Source organism: Eptesicus fuscus, chromosome 11 (assembly GCF_027574615.1).
Source record: "Eptesicus fuscus isolate TK198812 chromosome 11, DD_ASM_mEF_20220401, whole genome shotgun sequence".
Taxonomy (NCBI): domain Eukaryota; kingdom Metazoa; phylum Chordata; class Mammalia; order Chiroptera; family Vespertilionidae; genus Eptesicus; species Eptesicus fuscus.
In genome coordinates this window covers 29,469,394-29,484,928 of record NC_072483.1, presented here as the reverse complement: position 1 = coordinate 29,484,928, position 15,535 = coordinate 29,469,394, and the positions used below count along the sequence as shown (strand labels likewise).

Here is a 15,535-nt window from a genome sequence, read left to right as displayed (position 1 = left end):
TCTCCCCAGGAGAGCTATAATTTAGAATGGAAGGACAGATAAAGAGCTTTCCAGACAAGAAAAAGCCAAAGCAGTTCATTACCACCAAGCCACTATTATAAGAATGTTAAAGAATATTATTTAAGAAGAAGAAGAAAATAAAAAGATCAAAAATAAAAATAACAAAATGGCAGCAAATATACCAGGTGTACCAGTTAATAATGCGAATATTTTTTAATAGAGGGAGTTATACATATGTTGATATATAAGTGATTTGATATGTATGCTATTTTGTTGTATTGACAACAAGTTTCAAAACTTCATATGTCAAATTTTCTGAAGGTATGAACATCATAGATATTTTTACACTGAAAAATGTCGAATTTCGTGCCCAAAAAAGAGCATGTGCGGGAAGTTTTAATTCATTACTTTATTTTGAAGAAAAGGGCTGCTGAAAGTTATCTATACTTTGGGAAGCTTCTGGTGAACATGCTCCATCTCAAGATACTTGTGAACGCTGGTTTAAACACTTTAAAATTGATGATTTCAATGTTCAATGTGAAAGAGAAAGACGTCCAGGTCAACCAAAAAAGTTTGAAGACCAACAATTACAAGCATAATTGGATGAAGATGTGTGTCAAACTCAAAAAACAACTTGCAGAAAGATTAAATGTTGCTCAGCAAACAATTTTGGATCGTTTACAAGCAATGGGAAAGATTTTAAAGGAAGGAAAATGGGTGCCACATCAACTGAATGAAAGACAAATGGAAAACCAAAAAATCATCAGTAAAATGTTGCTTCAATGGCACCAAAGAAAGTCTTTTTTGCATCAAATTGTGACTGGCGATGAAAAGTGGATTTATTTTGAGAATCCCAAATGCACAAAATCATGGGTTGATCCAGGTCAACCATCAACATCTACTGCAAGGCCAAATCGCTTCGGAAAGAAGACAATGCTCTGCGTTTGGTGGGATCAGGAAGGTGTGGTGTAAGATGAGCTTCTAAAACCAGGTGAAACCGTTAATACTGATCACTACTGACAACAAATAAACAATTTGAACCACACTTTGATCATAAAACGACCAGAATGGGCCAGAAGACATGGCAAAGTAATTTTGCTTCATGATAACGCACCATCACACACTTCAAAACCAGTTAAAGAGGGAGGAACCAAGATGGCGGCAAAGTTAAACAACTAAACTGCTGCCGTGCACAACAATTTCAAAATACAACTAAAAGACAAAGCATCTACCACCCAGAACCACGGGAAAGCTGGCTGAATGGTAGATTTACAACTAAGAAGGAAAACGAAAGGAGAACAAAACGCGGAAAAGCTGAGGTATGGAGGCGCGCGTAGCGGGCTGGTGGCAGGCGACGGGGCGTGCAGCTTTTTTTCAACCTGAAGGGAGACAAGCTCCCAATCACTCTGAACTCCAGTTTCTGGGGACACGCGGGGGACCCAGACACCTACGGGGAGAAGCTGGACTCTTGGCCATCAGGTCGGAAAGTGAGAGTGACTTTCTTACAGAGGTGCACCCAGCAATCAGTGTTTACTGTGCTGGAGCGTGGGACATGGGGACTTGGAAACACGGAAAGGCAGAGACGGCTGACGGCAGCCATCGCCGTTTGCCACGCCTTAGCCTAGTGACGCCCTGAGACCCCGCCCTGCCCTGAGACCCCGCCCCAAACATTCTACAAACCCGCCAAGGCTCCACACAGCGGCTTTTGCATATAAATGGCCTGCTTTGTGGCAGCTTAACCAAATAAACTGCAGCTCCAGTCAAACTGCTCCAAAACTGCCAAACCTCAAGCAAAGAGGAGAAAACTAGTTCTTGCTGTAACTCCTGCTGGGGGGCCTCAGACAGTAGCTGACCTGCACCCCATTGGAGATCCAGAAACTAGGGCATCTAGTGGTCGGTGTGAAATGACACAAGATTTCAACCACGCTTGTAAGGGACACATTCAAGAGGCAGACTCAGTGAGCACCAAAGCCCTACTGGAACAAGTCCTGCCCCATAAACGTGTCTCCAGCACAGCAATTCTTCCTTTATAGACACAGCGGGTACTCACAGCCAATTGGCCTGGAGGTCAATTCCTCCCAGTGACACCAACAACAATTAAGACTTAACTACAACAAGGCTTTACACACAGTCCACTAAGGGGTGCACAAAGAGCATCCACCTCAGGTAACTGGGAGACTGAGCCGTTAAACCAATAGGACACCTAGTACACAAAGCTACCCTAACCAACTCAGGGAAGCAGCGAAAATGAGGAGGCAAGGAAACAGATCCCAAACGAAAGAAATGGAGAACAAACGAATGGACATAGAGTTCAAAACCACGATTATAAGGTTTTTCAAGAATTTCATGGAAAAGGCTGATAAATTTAATGAGACCCTCGAGGATATGAAAAAGCACCAACTAGAAATGAAACATACACTGACTGAAATTAAAAATATTATAGAGAGACCCAACAGCAGACTAGAGGAATGCAAGAATCAAGTCAAAGATTTGGAATACAAAGAGGCAAAGGACATGCCTCCAGAAAAGCAAGAAGAGAAGAGAATTCAGAAAGTTGAAGATATTGTAAGGAGCCTTCTGGCACCCCCATAATTCTGATGTTAAGTATAGCAACATCAGAATTATGGGGGTGCCAGAAGAAGAGAGGGAGCAAGACACTGAAAACCTATTTGAAGAAATAATGACCGAAAACTTCCCCAACCTGGTGAAAGAATAGACTTACAAGTCCAGGAAGCACACAGAACCCCAAATAAAAGGAATCCAAAGAGGACCACACCAAGACACATCATAATTAAAATGCCAAGAGCAAAAGACAAAGAGAGAATCTTACAAGCAGCAAGAGAAAAACAGTTAGTTATTTACAAGGGAGCACCCATACGATTATCAGCTGATTTCTCAACAGAAACTATGCAGGCCAGACGTGAGTGGCAAGAAATATTCAAAGTGATGAATAGCAAGAACCTACAACCAAGACTACTCTACCCAGCAAAGTTATCATTCAGAATTGAAGGGCAGATAAAGAGCTTCAAAGATAAGAAAAAGCTAAAGGAGTTCATCACCACCAAACCAGTATTATATGAAAAGCTAAAAGGTATTATTTAAAAAGAGGAAAAAGAAGAAAAAAGTAAAGATAAAAATTATGAACAACAAATACATACCTATCAACAAGTGAATCTAAAAGTCAAGTGAATTAAAAATCTGAACAGAATAAACTGGTGAACATAATAGAATCAGGGGCATAGAATCGGAGTGGATTGGTAATTCTCAGGGGGAAAGGGGTGTCTGTGTGGGGGCTGCGGGAAGAGACTGGACAAAATCATACACCTATGGATGAGGACAGCGGGGGGGGCGGGGAGGTAAGGAGAGAGGGGGGAGGGAACCGGGTGGAGGGGAGATATGGGGGGAAAAAAAGGAGAAACAATTGTAATAATCTGAACAATAAAGATTTATTAAATTTAAAAAAAAAGAAGAAGAAAAAAAAGAAAATGAGATTCAGTGATGAGTCAGACATAGTCCTTGTCCCCAAGAGTTTATAAAGAGCTAGAGAAGAGGAAAGTTGATATACATAACCACCATCAAAAGTGATTTGAGGTCAGCCTGACTGACAATGATCTGTCCAAACCAGTGTTGCTCAGTGGTTGAGCGTTGACCTATCAAGAGGTCACAGTTCTATTCTGGGTCAGGGCACATGCCTGGGTTGTGGGCTCCATCCCCAGTAGGGGGTGTGCAGGAGGCAGACAATTGATGATTCTCATCATTGATGTTTCTATCTCTCTCTCCCTCTACCTCCTTCTCTGAAATCAATAAAAATATATTTAAAAAACAAAAAAACAAAACAAAACAATCAAACAACAAACAAAAACAAACAAACAAACAAAAAACCCAGTTAAAGACACATTAAAAGATTTTGCCTGGGAAGTATTAACCCACCTGCTGTATTCACCAAACCTTGCTCCTTGAGATTACCACTTGTTCCAATGGATGGCACATGCACATTCTGAGCAGCACCTCAAAATGTACAAAGAAGTGGAAAATTTGGTCTCTGAATGGTTTGCCTCAAAACAAGAAAAGTTCTATTGGGATGATATTCACAAATTACCTGAAAGATGGGGGAAATGTGTAGATGGCGATGGAATAAAGCACTTTTGATGTTTCTCCTGAAATTATCATGTTTTCTTTGATTACAAAATCAGCATTATTTACTGGTACATCTGGTATATCCTATCTAATAATAGAAAAATATGCAAATTGACCATACCTCTGACACGCCCACAAGCGACGCCCACCATCCAATCAGAGCGAGTATGCAAATTAACCCAAACCAAGATGGCTACAGCCACAGAGAGCAAGGTTTCCTAGGTAACAGAGGAAGCCAAGCTTTCCGCCTGCCCTTGCCAGGCCTAAGCCTCTACTCCAGCTACAAAGTTTCAATTATAGAAGGTAAACAAATTCAAACAAATGGCAGAATGGAGCTTGAGAGAGCAGGCCAGGGTTGCAGCTGGCAACAGGGGAAGCAAAGCTTTCCGCACACCCTGGCCGGGCCCAGGCCTCCGCTTAAGGCTACAAAGTTTCAATTATAACCCCAACACAAATGGCTGCTGACCTCGGAGGGAGCCCCAGGCTTGGCTCCGCTCCAGGCTACAAAGTTTCAATTGTAGAAGGAAAATAAATTCCAGATACCAGGGGGATGTCAGAGAGCCAGTTTCAGCCCAATCCCACAGGCCACTCCCCTTGGGAGGGCGCCAGACGCAGGGCTCATGGCTGGTGAGCACTGCTGTAGCAGCGCGAGCCCTCTCCCAAATGGGACTGATTGGGCGCAAGTCCACAGCTGGCACACGGGGCCAGGATGAGTGGGAGCAGCAGATAGGAGCTGCAGGTGGCGTTGGACTGCAGGTGGGTTTCGGCCCGATCCCTGCAGGCCACCCCAAGAGACCCTACCTGTGCACAAATCGTGCACTGGGCCTTTAGTAGTTAATAATAATGTAATAACTATGTATGGTATAAGATGTATAGTAGTTTTATTGGGGTGATCATTTTGTAAGTTATATAAATGTCTAATCACTAGGTTGTACACCTGAAACTAATATAATATTGTATGTCAACTGTAACTAAAAAATAAAATATTTAAAAAATAAAGCAATTTGAAAAATTAGAAAAAATACAAATAATGCAAAAAGACGAAAGGCAATTCCAAATTTTAAGAAAACTAAAAAATTGCATAAATAAGGACATATAACCAAAGAAGAACATTTGGAAATATAGTTACCCATTAATTCAAATGATTGTGTGTCTGGCACTGATTTAGCGACTGAGAATATAATAGTGAGGGGGGGAATAATAAATTAGTTAAAACAGATAATAATTGTTGTCTTCTTGAAGCTATAGTCAAGAATGTAGAAAGTGACAATAATTTCAGAAATTAGGTGAAGTGAAAATGTTATTTATATTAACAATAAATACTATGTAGAAAAAAATAACAAGGAAAGTAGAGCAAGAATGCCAGGTAGTAGAATGGATATTTCCAATAAGATGGCCAGGAATGGCCCTACTGAGCAGCTGCCTCTAGGGTCAAGAATTTAAGGAAGGGAAGGACCAAGCAATGTGGTAATCTGGGTGAATGAATTTCCAGATTGAGGGAACAGCAGATGCAAAGGCCCCTTTGACACAATAATATACATACTTAATTGTAGTTATAAAATAAATGTAAATGAAACCAATTTTAGAAATAGAAAAATTAAAGAACCGAGAACAGAACCATGAAGTAGATGTGTGCACTAATACTCTCATCTGACACAGGGGACAATCCCAAAGCAGCATTTATAGTTAATGGGACAAAAAATAAAGGTATAAGTATATTATCCACAGTTACAGTAGAGAAACCAAAAATAGAGATAAAACTAAATGAATAATGATAGAGAAAAGGTAGAGGAGGGTAGGGTGAGTGAGTATATAAGGCCTGTGTGTATGTGTGTGTGTGTGTGTGTTAATATGCTTTAAAATGATAAATAAAAAACATGATGTGGAGGAAAATTACTTTTACTTGGAAAAATGAAGATAAATATCAGGAAGAAAATGGAAAGAGAAGTGAGGCTTAAGTGGGAAAAGCTGGACCAAAGAACTATTGATTTTAACCATGTGTATTATTAATTTGATTTAAGCACACACATGCCCTTTGGAGATTTTCCATTGCTCTTAGAATATAAAAAACCTAAACACAGCCTACAGGGCCCTGCCTGCCTTACCAGTCTCACCTCATGCCTCCCTCCCCTGAACTCTCTGCTTTAGCCACACTAGTCTCCTTTTAGGTTTCTCTAGCCTCTGAAATCTTCTGTCTATGCTAGTCCTTTCATTTGGAATGCTTCTGGCCCATTACTGCTCCCAGCCCCGCCCCTGGAGCTGACTTATCATTAGGCACAGTAGGCACAAATGCTTAAGGCTCACAATATTTTAAGGGTCCATGAAATGTTTTAGTTTCTTTTTTAAATATATTTTTATTTTTATTTCAGAGAGAGAGAGAGAGAGAGAGAGAGAGAGAGAGAGAGAGAGAGAGAGAGAAACATCAATGATGGGAGAGAATCATTGACTGGCTGCCTACTGCACGCCTCCCTACTGGACATCGAGCCACAACCTGGGCATGTGCCCTTGACCAGAATCGAACCTGGGACCTTTCAGTCCACAGGCTGACGCTCTATCTACTGAGCCAAACCAGTTAGGGTTGTTTTAATTTCTAATAAATTAATACAAAAAAACCACACTTTTAGTCTCACGAAATGTTTTAATGTATATGTTAACATATTTGTCTTCATATCAATATAATTGCAAAATATAATTTTTAATATATTTTCTGGAGGCAGGAGACATGAAGGCAAAAGTGTCTAGAGCCCACCAAAAGTCATAATGTTGCCCCTGCTTGTCCTCCTTCCCAATCCCACTTGGCCCTGTGGATTCTACTCATCCCTCAGATCTCAGCCTGATTCAGAATACAAGAAGTCCCTATATATGTTCATCCATCACCTTGTAATATAAAAATGAAATAAATTATTGTGTGATTTTGTACTTAATGAAATCAGGAACCATGTCCACCTTGTTTGCCACTATATCCCCAGCATGAAGACTTGTATGAAGTGATGTGAGACGCTGAAGGGCTGAGAATTTTCTACTGTGCTCTCAAGTCCTTGTTCAGTTTTCTGATGCTGGATTTCCTACTTACTATTTAATCTCTTATTGATTCAGTTTCCTCATTTTAAAAATGAGAATAATAATGGAATTATGAGTAGAACATATTAGAATTGTAACTAGTATATAGTAAACACTATTTAAAGGTTTAGTTATTCTCATTCAAGTTATTAGATGATTACTATTATTTTTATTACTGTTATCATCATTATTATTCTATACATTGGGCGAGGTAAGTAATGATTATCATCATTATTATTAACATACATTGGTTTGTTAATTCCCTCTTTTTTACTATCTATTATGGAAATATGTTTTAAAAGGGGAGGGTCATTTTAACTTAAGTCACAAATTTTTAGGAAAGAGAGTAAATAGCTGTAAAGATAGAAGGAAATTGAGATTTTGGTACCTGAAAATACATAATTATCCATGAATTAAAAGACTTTAGGGCTTTCAAAATATCCACACTAACCAGTTCATAATTTTACATGATATCAGGCTAGAAGATATTTTCAGCAAAGAACAGTAAACCAGAATTCTCTCAAACATAAATTTCCATGAAAATCTAATAAAAATGAGATGTGGCATTTATTATCTTTTTTATTTTTATTGATTTCAGAGAGGAAGGGAGAGGGAGAGAGAGATAGAAACATCAATGATGAGAATCATTGATTGGGTACCTCCTGCACGCCCCCTACTGAAGATCAAGCCCACAACCCGGGCATATGCCCTTGACTAGTATGGAACCTGGGACCCTTCAGTCTGCAGGCTAATGCTCTATCCACTGAGCCAAATCGGCTAAGGCTATTATCTTTTTAAAAACAAAAATCTTACCTATTTCCCCTGAATAGATGCTCTACCCAGCTAAACACAATTCTCAACAGTGATATTACTTTCTTGGTGTTACAATTTGTTATACATAACTAGTGGCCCAGTGCACAAAATTTGTGCATGGGGGGTTCCCTCAGCCTAGCCTGCACCCTCTCCAATCAGGGACCTCTTGGGGGATGTCTGACCACTGGTTTAGGCCCGATCCCAGGCAGTTCGGACATCCCTCTCACAATCTGGGACCACTGGCTCCTAACCGCTCACCTGCCTGCCTGCCTGATTGCCCTAACCTCTCTGCCTGCCTGCATGACCGCCCCTAACTGCCCTCCCCTGCCGGCCTGATCTCGCCCCCAATGGCCCTCCCCTGCTGGCCTGATCTTGCTCCCAACGGCCCTCCCCTGCTGGCCTAGTTTCCCCCAACCGCCTTCCCCTGAAGGCCTGATCTTACCTTCAATGGCCCTCCCCTGCCAGTCTGATCCTGCCACCAACTGCTCTCTCCTGCTGGCCTAATCGCCCCTAACTGCCCTCCCATGCCGGCCTGATCTCTCTCCCAACTGCCCTCCCCTGCCAGCCTGATCTCACCTCCAACTGCCCTCCCCTGCTGGCCTGATCACCCCTAACGGCCTCTGCCTTGTCCCCCACCATCATGGCTTTATTTGGAAGGAAGTCGGATGTCCAGAAGATGGTCGGTCGACCCGGTCTAATTAGCATATTACCCTTTTAGTAGTATAGATAGATTATATAGGATAGGATTGCTTAAATGGGGTGTGGGGAAAGCCTTTTGCATCAGCAGGAGATGCTCTTGGCAGACAAAAATACATAATCCCTATATCTGGACTGATAGCCAGCCATATGCACTATACTGCCAAACCAGTCATTAAAAAATTGAACCACTTTCTTACACCTTACACCAAACAGCTGTTGTCCTTAAAACCCCTCCTCAGCCCCCACCTGAGGTTCTGCCTTTGCAGTTCACCTAGATTAGGTTATGATTGGTCGGTTTCTATGCCAGTCAGCGTCAAAAGCTCTGCCTCCTAGGCAGCCATTGGCTCTTCGCACTTCACCCATATCTGGTTCTGATTGGTTGATTTTTATGCCAGTCAGCATCTCTGGGCCTATTAAAGGGCCTGATCAGAGAGGTGGGGCTGATCAGCAGCCCCCGTGGAGGCCGGAGAGAGAGAGAGGCGCAGCTGCTGGCCAGGCCTGGAGCAAAAGAGGGGGGCAAGTGCTTATCAACAGCTGCCACAGAGGCTACAGATCAGACCCTGCCTCTCTCTCCCCTAGCCTATTTCCAGGCCTGATCCACAGCCCACTTGCGATTGGTTGAGCTTTTGGTTGTTTTGTGTGTTATGGACCCTGGTTTTTTATATATTAGGATTCCTGCCCTGGCCGGTGTGGCTCAGTGGATAGAGCATCGGCCTGCGGACTCAAGGGTCCCAGGTTCGATTCCGGTCAAGGGCATGTACCTTGGTTGCGGGCACATCCCCAGTGGGGAGAGTGTAGGAGGCAGCTGATCGATGTTTCTCTCTCATCGATGTTTCTAACTCTATCCCTCTCCCTTCCTCTCTGTAAAAAATCAATAAAATATATATTTAAAAAAAAAAAAAAAAAAGGATTCCTTCTACAGGCAAATAAATATACATACCCAAAGCAGTAAAAATAAAATAACACAACAGGACCTGAAAAACCTACCAAGGGTTTTTGTTTTGGTAAACATTTATGTTACCATTTAAACTTCAGACTTCTGAGATGGTCCTTGGGATAAAGTGACAGCTTCAGTTTGATTCCCTCTGGTATTTCAAACAATACTCCACAACCTAAAGACTAGTTTTTGGAGGCTAAATGGCTGGCTATGTGCATGAATGTCCCAAGGCTTTGCCTCAGGCCTATAATCTCCCCTAATCATTATTCACAATCCCTCAGAAAAGCCTCAAGCTAAAACTGTGATTGCTATTGCTATTTAGAACTAAACTTGAATACTCATTTTTGAAAATCATTTCTTCTTTCATGATTTAATTTTTTATCTAATTCAAACACCTATAGAGATCCACTGCAGTAAGCATAAAAACCTAGAGCAACAGGCAATTTGTTTGGACTGTTGCTTTCTTCACTAACTTATTAAAAAGATATTTTAATAACAAAAATACTTAGGGACTGCATTGCATAATACATGCAACTAGATCTCTAAAGTCCTTAAATGGGATATGAAAAGCAGTGATAATGGAGAAGAGTTTGGTAAATTCAGAATTTTGTACTATAGTTCTCATAAGACATTGTTTATTCAAAAATCCAAAATAATTTTTTTTAACTGCAAAAATGAAATGAGGGATGCAATAGTCCCTGAAAATCAGAGAATAAGCTAGAGTCAAATCACACCACAAATTTCTTTAACTAGACCTTTCACTTTTTTTTTACTTAGGATGTCAAAATATTATTTCTTGCCATCTAACCTGCCAAAAGTTTCCACTCTTGCCTTATTTCTAGGATTGCTAATTGCAATCCTTTCTCTGTTCTTCCCATAATTCTGTCTTCTTGAGTGATAGTGAAATGCATCTTACTGAGGGAGGGCTATATGTCTCAGACTCCCTGGATTAGTGTCAGTTGCCTTACCTCTATAAAAGGGATAATAATAGTTCTTTTTGCAAAGTATAAGTGAGGATTAAATGAGACAAATGATTGAAAATATTTAGTAGATTCTCTGGTTCAGAGTAAGCACTCAAAAATTGTTATTTATTATTGTTTATAATAACGTTTTAGAACTTTTTAAATGTCTTTGAGAAAACTAAAAAAACAACAACAACATTTGTGTGATTTTGGACAAACCTGGGTTAAACTCTCTGTTCTTTTGTTTTCTCATTCATAAAATAATGTGACCTGACTATACTAACACAAAGATCTCTATTAACTATTAAATCTTACATGATTTTACTTAGCCGTGACTAAAGTTCACACTTATTTTCCTCCTCTGCTTTTCATATACATTGACAATTCTATTTCTAGTTGAGACTAACTTTTCTTTGTATCCTTCTTTATATAAGCACCACATCTGATTATGTTCTGTACTCTTTCTGGCAGTAGTAATCATGTGATATCCTAATTTCCTTTGAACTATTATATTCACTTTCAAACCCCCCCACTCCTCCAGAAGACCCTAAGAAAGTATTGCTTTCTTGCCTGTCCAATGTGGCTCAATGGCTGAGCATTGACCTATGAACTAGGAGGTCATGGTTTGATTCCTGGTCAGGGCACATGCCTGGGTTATGGGCTCAATCCCCAGTGTGGGGCGTATGGGAGGCAGCTGATCTATGATTCTCTCTCAACATTGATGACTCTATCTCTCTATCCCTCTCCTTCCCTATCTATAAAAAAAAAAAAAAAAAGGTATTGGTTTCTTCTGAACTGATACCTTAAAAAGTAATCACATATTAATCACATAAAACATGTAAAATTTTGTATTCCATCTAAACCAAGGATTCAAAAAAAGAAATTCTGCTATGTTTCTGGAGAGGCATATGTAGTTTTATTCAAAAGTCTTGAAAAATCCCCCATTAATAAAACAATTTAGGACAGTACCTACTGAGGACAGAAAAATAATATCTATATTGTGGTGTAAAAAGAGTTATAGCTTCTAATAAGGCTTATCTTCAGTAAAAATGGAAACTGAGGCTTTTTATTGATATAACTTTAGCAACAAAAAAGTATGGATCATAAATATATGTATATTTAAGGCATGAAAAATGAGTAACATTTTTTTTGTCATAGGTAGTCAGTATAATTAAATTTTTATGAAGGCTATTTTAAAATCCTAAATTACATAACACTAATCTTAGCTAATGTGGATGTTTGGTATTACATTATAAGTATGTTGTAGTGGAAGTCAATGATTTCAGCAAGAAAAACTATGGCAGATGTAAAACAGAGGTTAGGTAAAACTACCTTTAGAGTTACTCTCATACTGAAATATTAATAGATGAAATAACTTAATGTCTGCATTTGCTCCAACATAATATAAGCATTTTAAAAGAAAAAGATTAGCCATGAGTTGTTAATTATTGAGGCCAGTTTGAAATACATGGGGATTTATTATACTACTAGAGGCCCAGTGCACAGATTCGTGCACCAGTGGGGTCCCAAGGCCTGGCCTGTGCTCTCACATCCTTGGGGGATGTTGGAGAGCCAGTTTCGGCCTGATCCCCGCAGGCCAAGCCAAGGGACCCCTCTAGTATGCATATAAGACCTTTGGTTAATCTCTTCCCACCCTCTCTCCCTCCCCCCTTCCCTCTGAGATTCATCAGTCTGTTCCATGTTTCCATGCTTGTGTGTTGAGCATCTGCCTCCTGCTGGTCATTGTGCATTATAGCTACCGGCTGGTCGGCCAGTTGCTGGTCACTTAGGCTTTTATATATACAGAATAGATTCTCCCAAATTTTCTATGTTTGAAACTATTCATAATAAAAGTTTTTTTAGAAAAAGCCAATACACATACAGACACCAAATTCAGCATCCATGAAGATGACAGACTGATTTAACCTCATAAGATGCCAACCTTACATGGCAAAATTAAAATACATAAAATAAAAACAAAACATAAAAAGATGAAAATGAGGGAAAACATAATTGTAACATGTGATTTACAGTGTTAATATTCTTAATATGATTCTTGATTCTTTGCAATAAAAAAAAAATCCATTAAAAAGCCTAAGAAAAATTTGGAATGGGGCATAAATGAGATGGCCATAAAAGAAAAATAATGGACAAATAAAAGTATAAAAAGACATTTATCTCACCAGCAATCAAGTAAATGAAAATTAAAATACCATATACTTTTCTCATATCAGATTTACGTAAAACAAAAACAGTTACTATCAAATGAAAAAACTACAGTGAAAGTGGCATTCCCCTACATTGGTGGCAAAATGCAAACTGGTAGACTTTCAGTATATTTACTTTTTGATCCACCAATTCCCTTTCAAAGAATATACCATAAGCTAGTATTTTCCAGTGTTAAGTGGGATGTTGTCAGATGTATTTTATGTGTATGTGTGCAAGTCTAAATTTAATTTGAAATGTAAATGTATACAATGGCACTTAAATATTTTCCCCTTTAAAAATTTTCTCTTTGCTTTTTATAAAATAGGCTTTAAGTTTTGGACTCAGAAAAATTGAGCGGAAACTAGAAATATTTCCCATATGCCCCCTTCCCTACACATGCACAACTTTTCCAACTCTCAACAGCCCATAGACAGGTTTTATTTTAAGAAAGGATTCTATAATCACATAATTTTGATTTCTAAGACCTTAATATACTACTAAATATTGATATTCTTCAAGATGGTGGATAATAGTCAGTGTTTTCTTACATTATAGGTCCTGGAGCCATCAGAGAGAATGCTTAGGAACTAAAGTTCTAAAGTTCTACAATACTTACTTTTAGAAATTGTCCTAAGTATCATTAGACATGAATACAAAGGTGGATGCACAAGTACATTCACTGAAGTCATGTTAACCACAGGGAGATATTGGAAACATCTCAAATACTCAATTATTGGAAAATGGTTATACAATTTATGCTATACCCTTAAACTAAAATATTTTATGATCTTTGACAATGCTAATGTGGATGATATTTACTGGCATGAAAAATGCCACAACTTGCTAAGTGAAAGAAGCACTGTAGCCAAAGAGTGTTTAATTTATACCTTACTAGAGGCCCGGTGTGCAAATTCATGCATGGGTGGTGTTCCTCAGCCTGGCCAGCAATCAGGGCCAATTGGGGCTGTCTCGCCCAGTCCTCATTGGGCCGCGGGAGGTTGGCTGGTGGTGGGGGGGTAGAGACCACAGGAGGTTGGCCACCGGGGGGGGGGGGGGGTAGGGACCACGGAATGTTGGCCAGCCATGGGAGTTTTGCTGTGGGAGTGCACTGACCACCAGGGGGCAGCTCCTGCATTGAGTGTCTGCCCCGTGGTGGTCAGTGTGCATCATAGTGACTGGTCGACTGCTCGTTCGGTCACTTAAACTTTTATATATATAGATTGTTGCCAGTTATAACCATAATAATTATATAGATAATTTATGTATTATATATGCATCAAATTTAGAAAGAATTACAACAAAATATAAAGAATAGTTATCTCAAGGTGGTAGGATTACTATACATTTCTGTACTACTTTATATATATATATATATACATATATATATTTACTTATTTATTTTTTTACAATGAACATGTATTAACTTTAGAATAGAAAATGTTTTTTTAGAGGCAATGTGATTATGTGTCTTAACTCTTTGGCAATTTAATCTATGGATGTCAGAAGATGCTTTTAATATTTAATTAAAATTAAGTTCACAGACAAGAAAACTGTAATTATATAAATAATTCATGGAGAGAAAAAAACACAATTCCTACCTTCTGGAGAGAAACTTAAAAACATAACAAGTGCTGTGAGACCCAGCAGCGTAATGGAGGCAGCAAATCTCTAGTTGCTCTATGTCTTTATGAATCCCTATATGGGAGTACCTCTTCTCTCTGAAACAGAAGTAACACAGACACACACATTAATTTAAAGGAGTGGTGAAATGAAAACCATCCTTAAGCACACATCGGAGCTGTACAGGCTGCCTTGGAAAAATTATTTATCTTCTCTGTACTTCAGTTTCCTCATCTACAAATGGGGATGATAATAATATCCAATCTTTGCTACAAAGATTAATATTCATAAAATATTTAGAACATTGCCATATGTAATAGTATATGATATATATGTGGTTTAAAAGATAAATACCTGGGTAGGGTTGGTTACATTAATAGAGACCCTTCACAGAGTATATTACTGTAAGTGATATTTCACTTCTGTTCACATCTCAAGTAATTCTCAACTCAGTGCTGTGAGGTGGATATTATTATCACTTGGCCCTCACTTTGCAAATTAGAAACTTCTATCAGTTCCACAAACTGTTACAAACTCACAAGAAACTGATCAATTTAATAGAACACTTTTGCTGTTCCAAGTGATAGCCAATGGATTGATTAAAATACTGTTTACTGATATCTGGTCTATTTAACTACCAAACTACTTAAAAATGACCTATCAGTATAAAATTAAAGCAATGAGAATTGAAAACTCATTTTGGACTTTCCATCAAGTCATAGTAGAGTACTCATCTACTGTGTTACCAATTTCTTCTTTATATTATCTGGAGGAGGCACAGCATCACCAATGGAGTATTCTTGCCAAGAATATTTAATCTAAATCTAACAATTTAAAAATTCAGAAAAATCTAAATTAAGGAACATCTTCCAAACAATTGGCCCAGACTTAAAAAAAAAAAAAAGTCAATGTCATGACACAAAAAGGCTGGGGAATTTTTTTAGATAAAAGGAAATTAAATGGATAGGACAACTGAATACAATATATGATCCTTAACTGGCTTTTGGATCTGGGGAAAAAGAGAGCTATAAATAATGGACACTTAGACAATTTAAAATACAACCTTTAATATCAGTTAATATATTTAGAATGAACCTAG

The 15,535-nt window shown here is 38.9% G+C and overlaps 1 protein-coding gene across 1 annotated transcript in view; it reads right to left on the bottom strand.

Annotated features, from left to right (window-relative positions):
• MBD5 (methyl-CpG binding domain protein 5) overlaps positions 1 to 14,526 on the bottom strand; it is a 164,551-nt gene extending 150,025 nt beyond the window's left edge. The window contains exon 1 of the mRNA XM_008138704.3: positions 14,415 to 14,526. The gene's annotated coding sequence lies outside the window, so the exon portion shown is untranslated. The remainder of the gene's footprint in view (positions 1 to 14,414) is intronic.
• Positions 14,527 to 15,535: the final 1,009 nt, after the last annotated feature.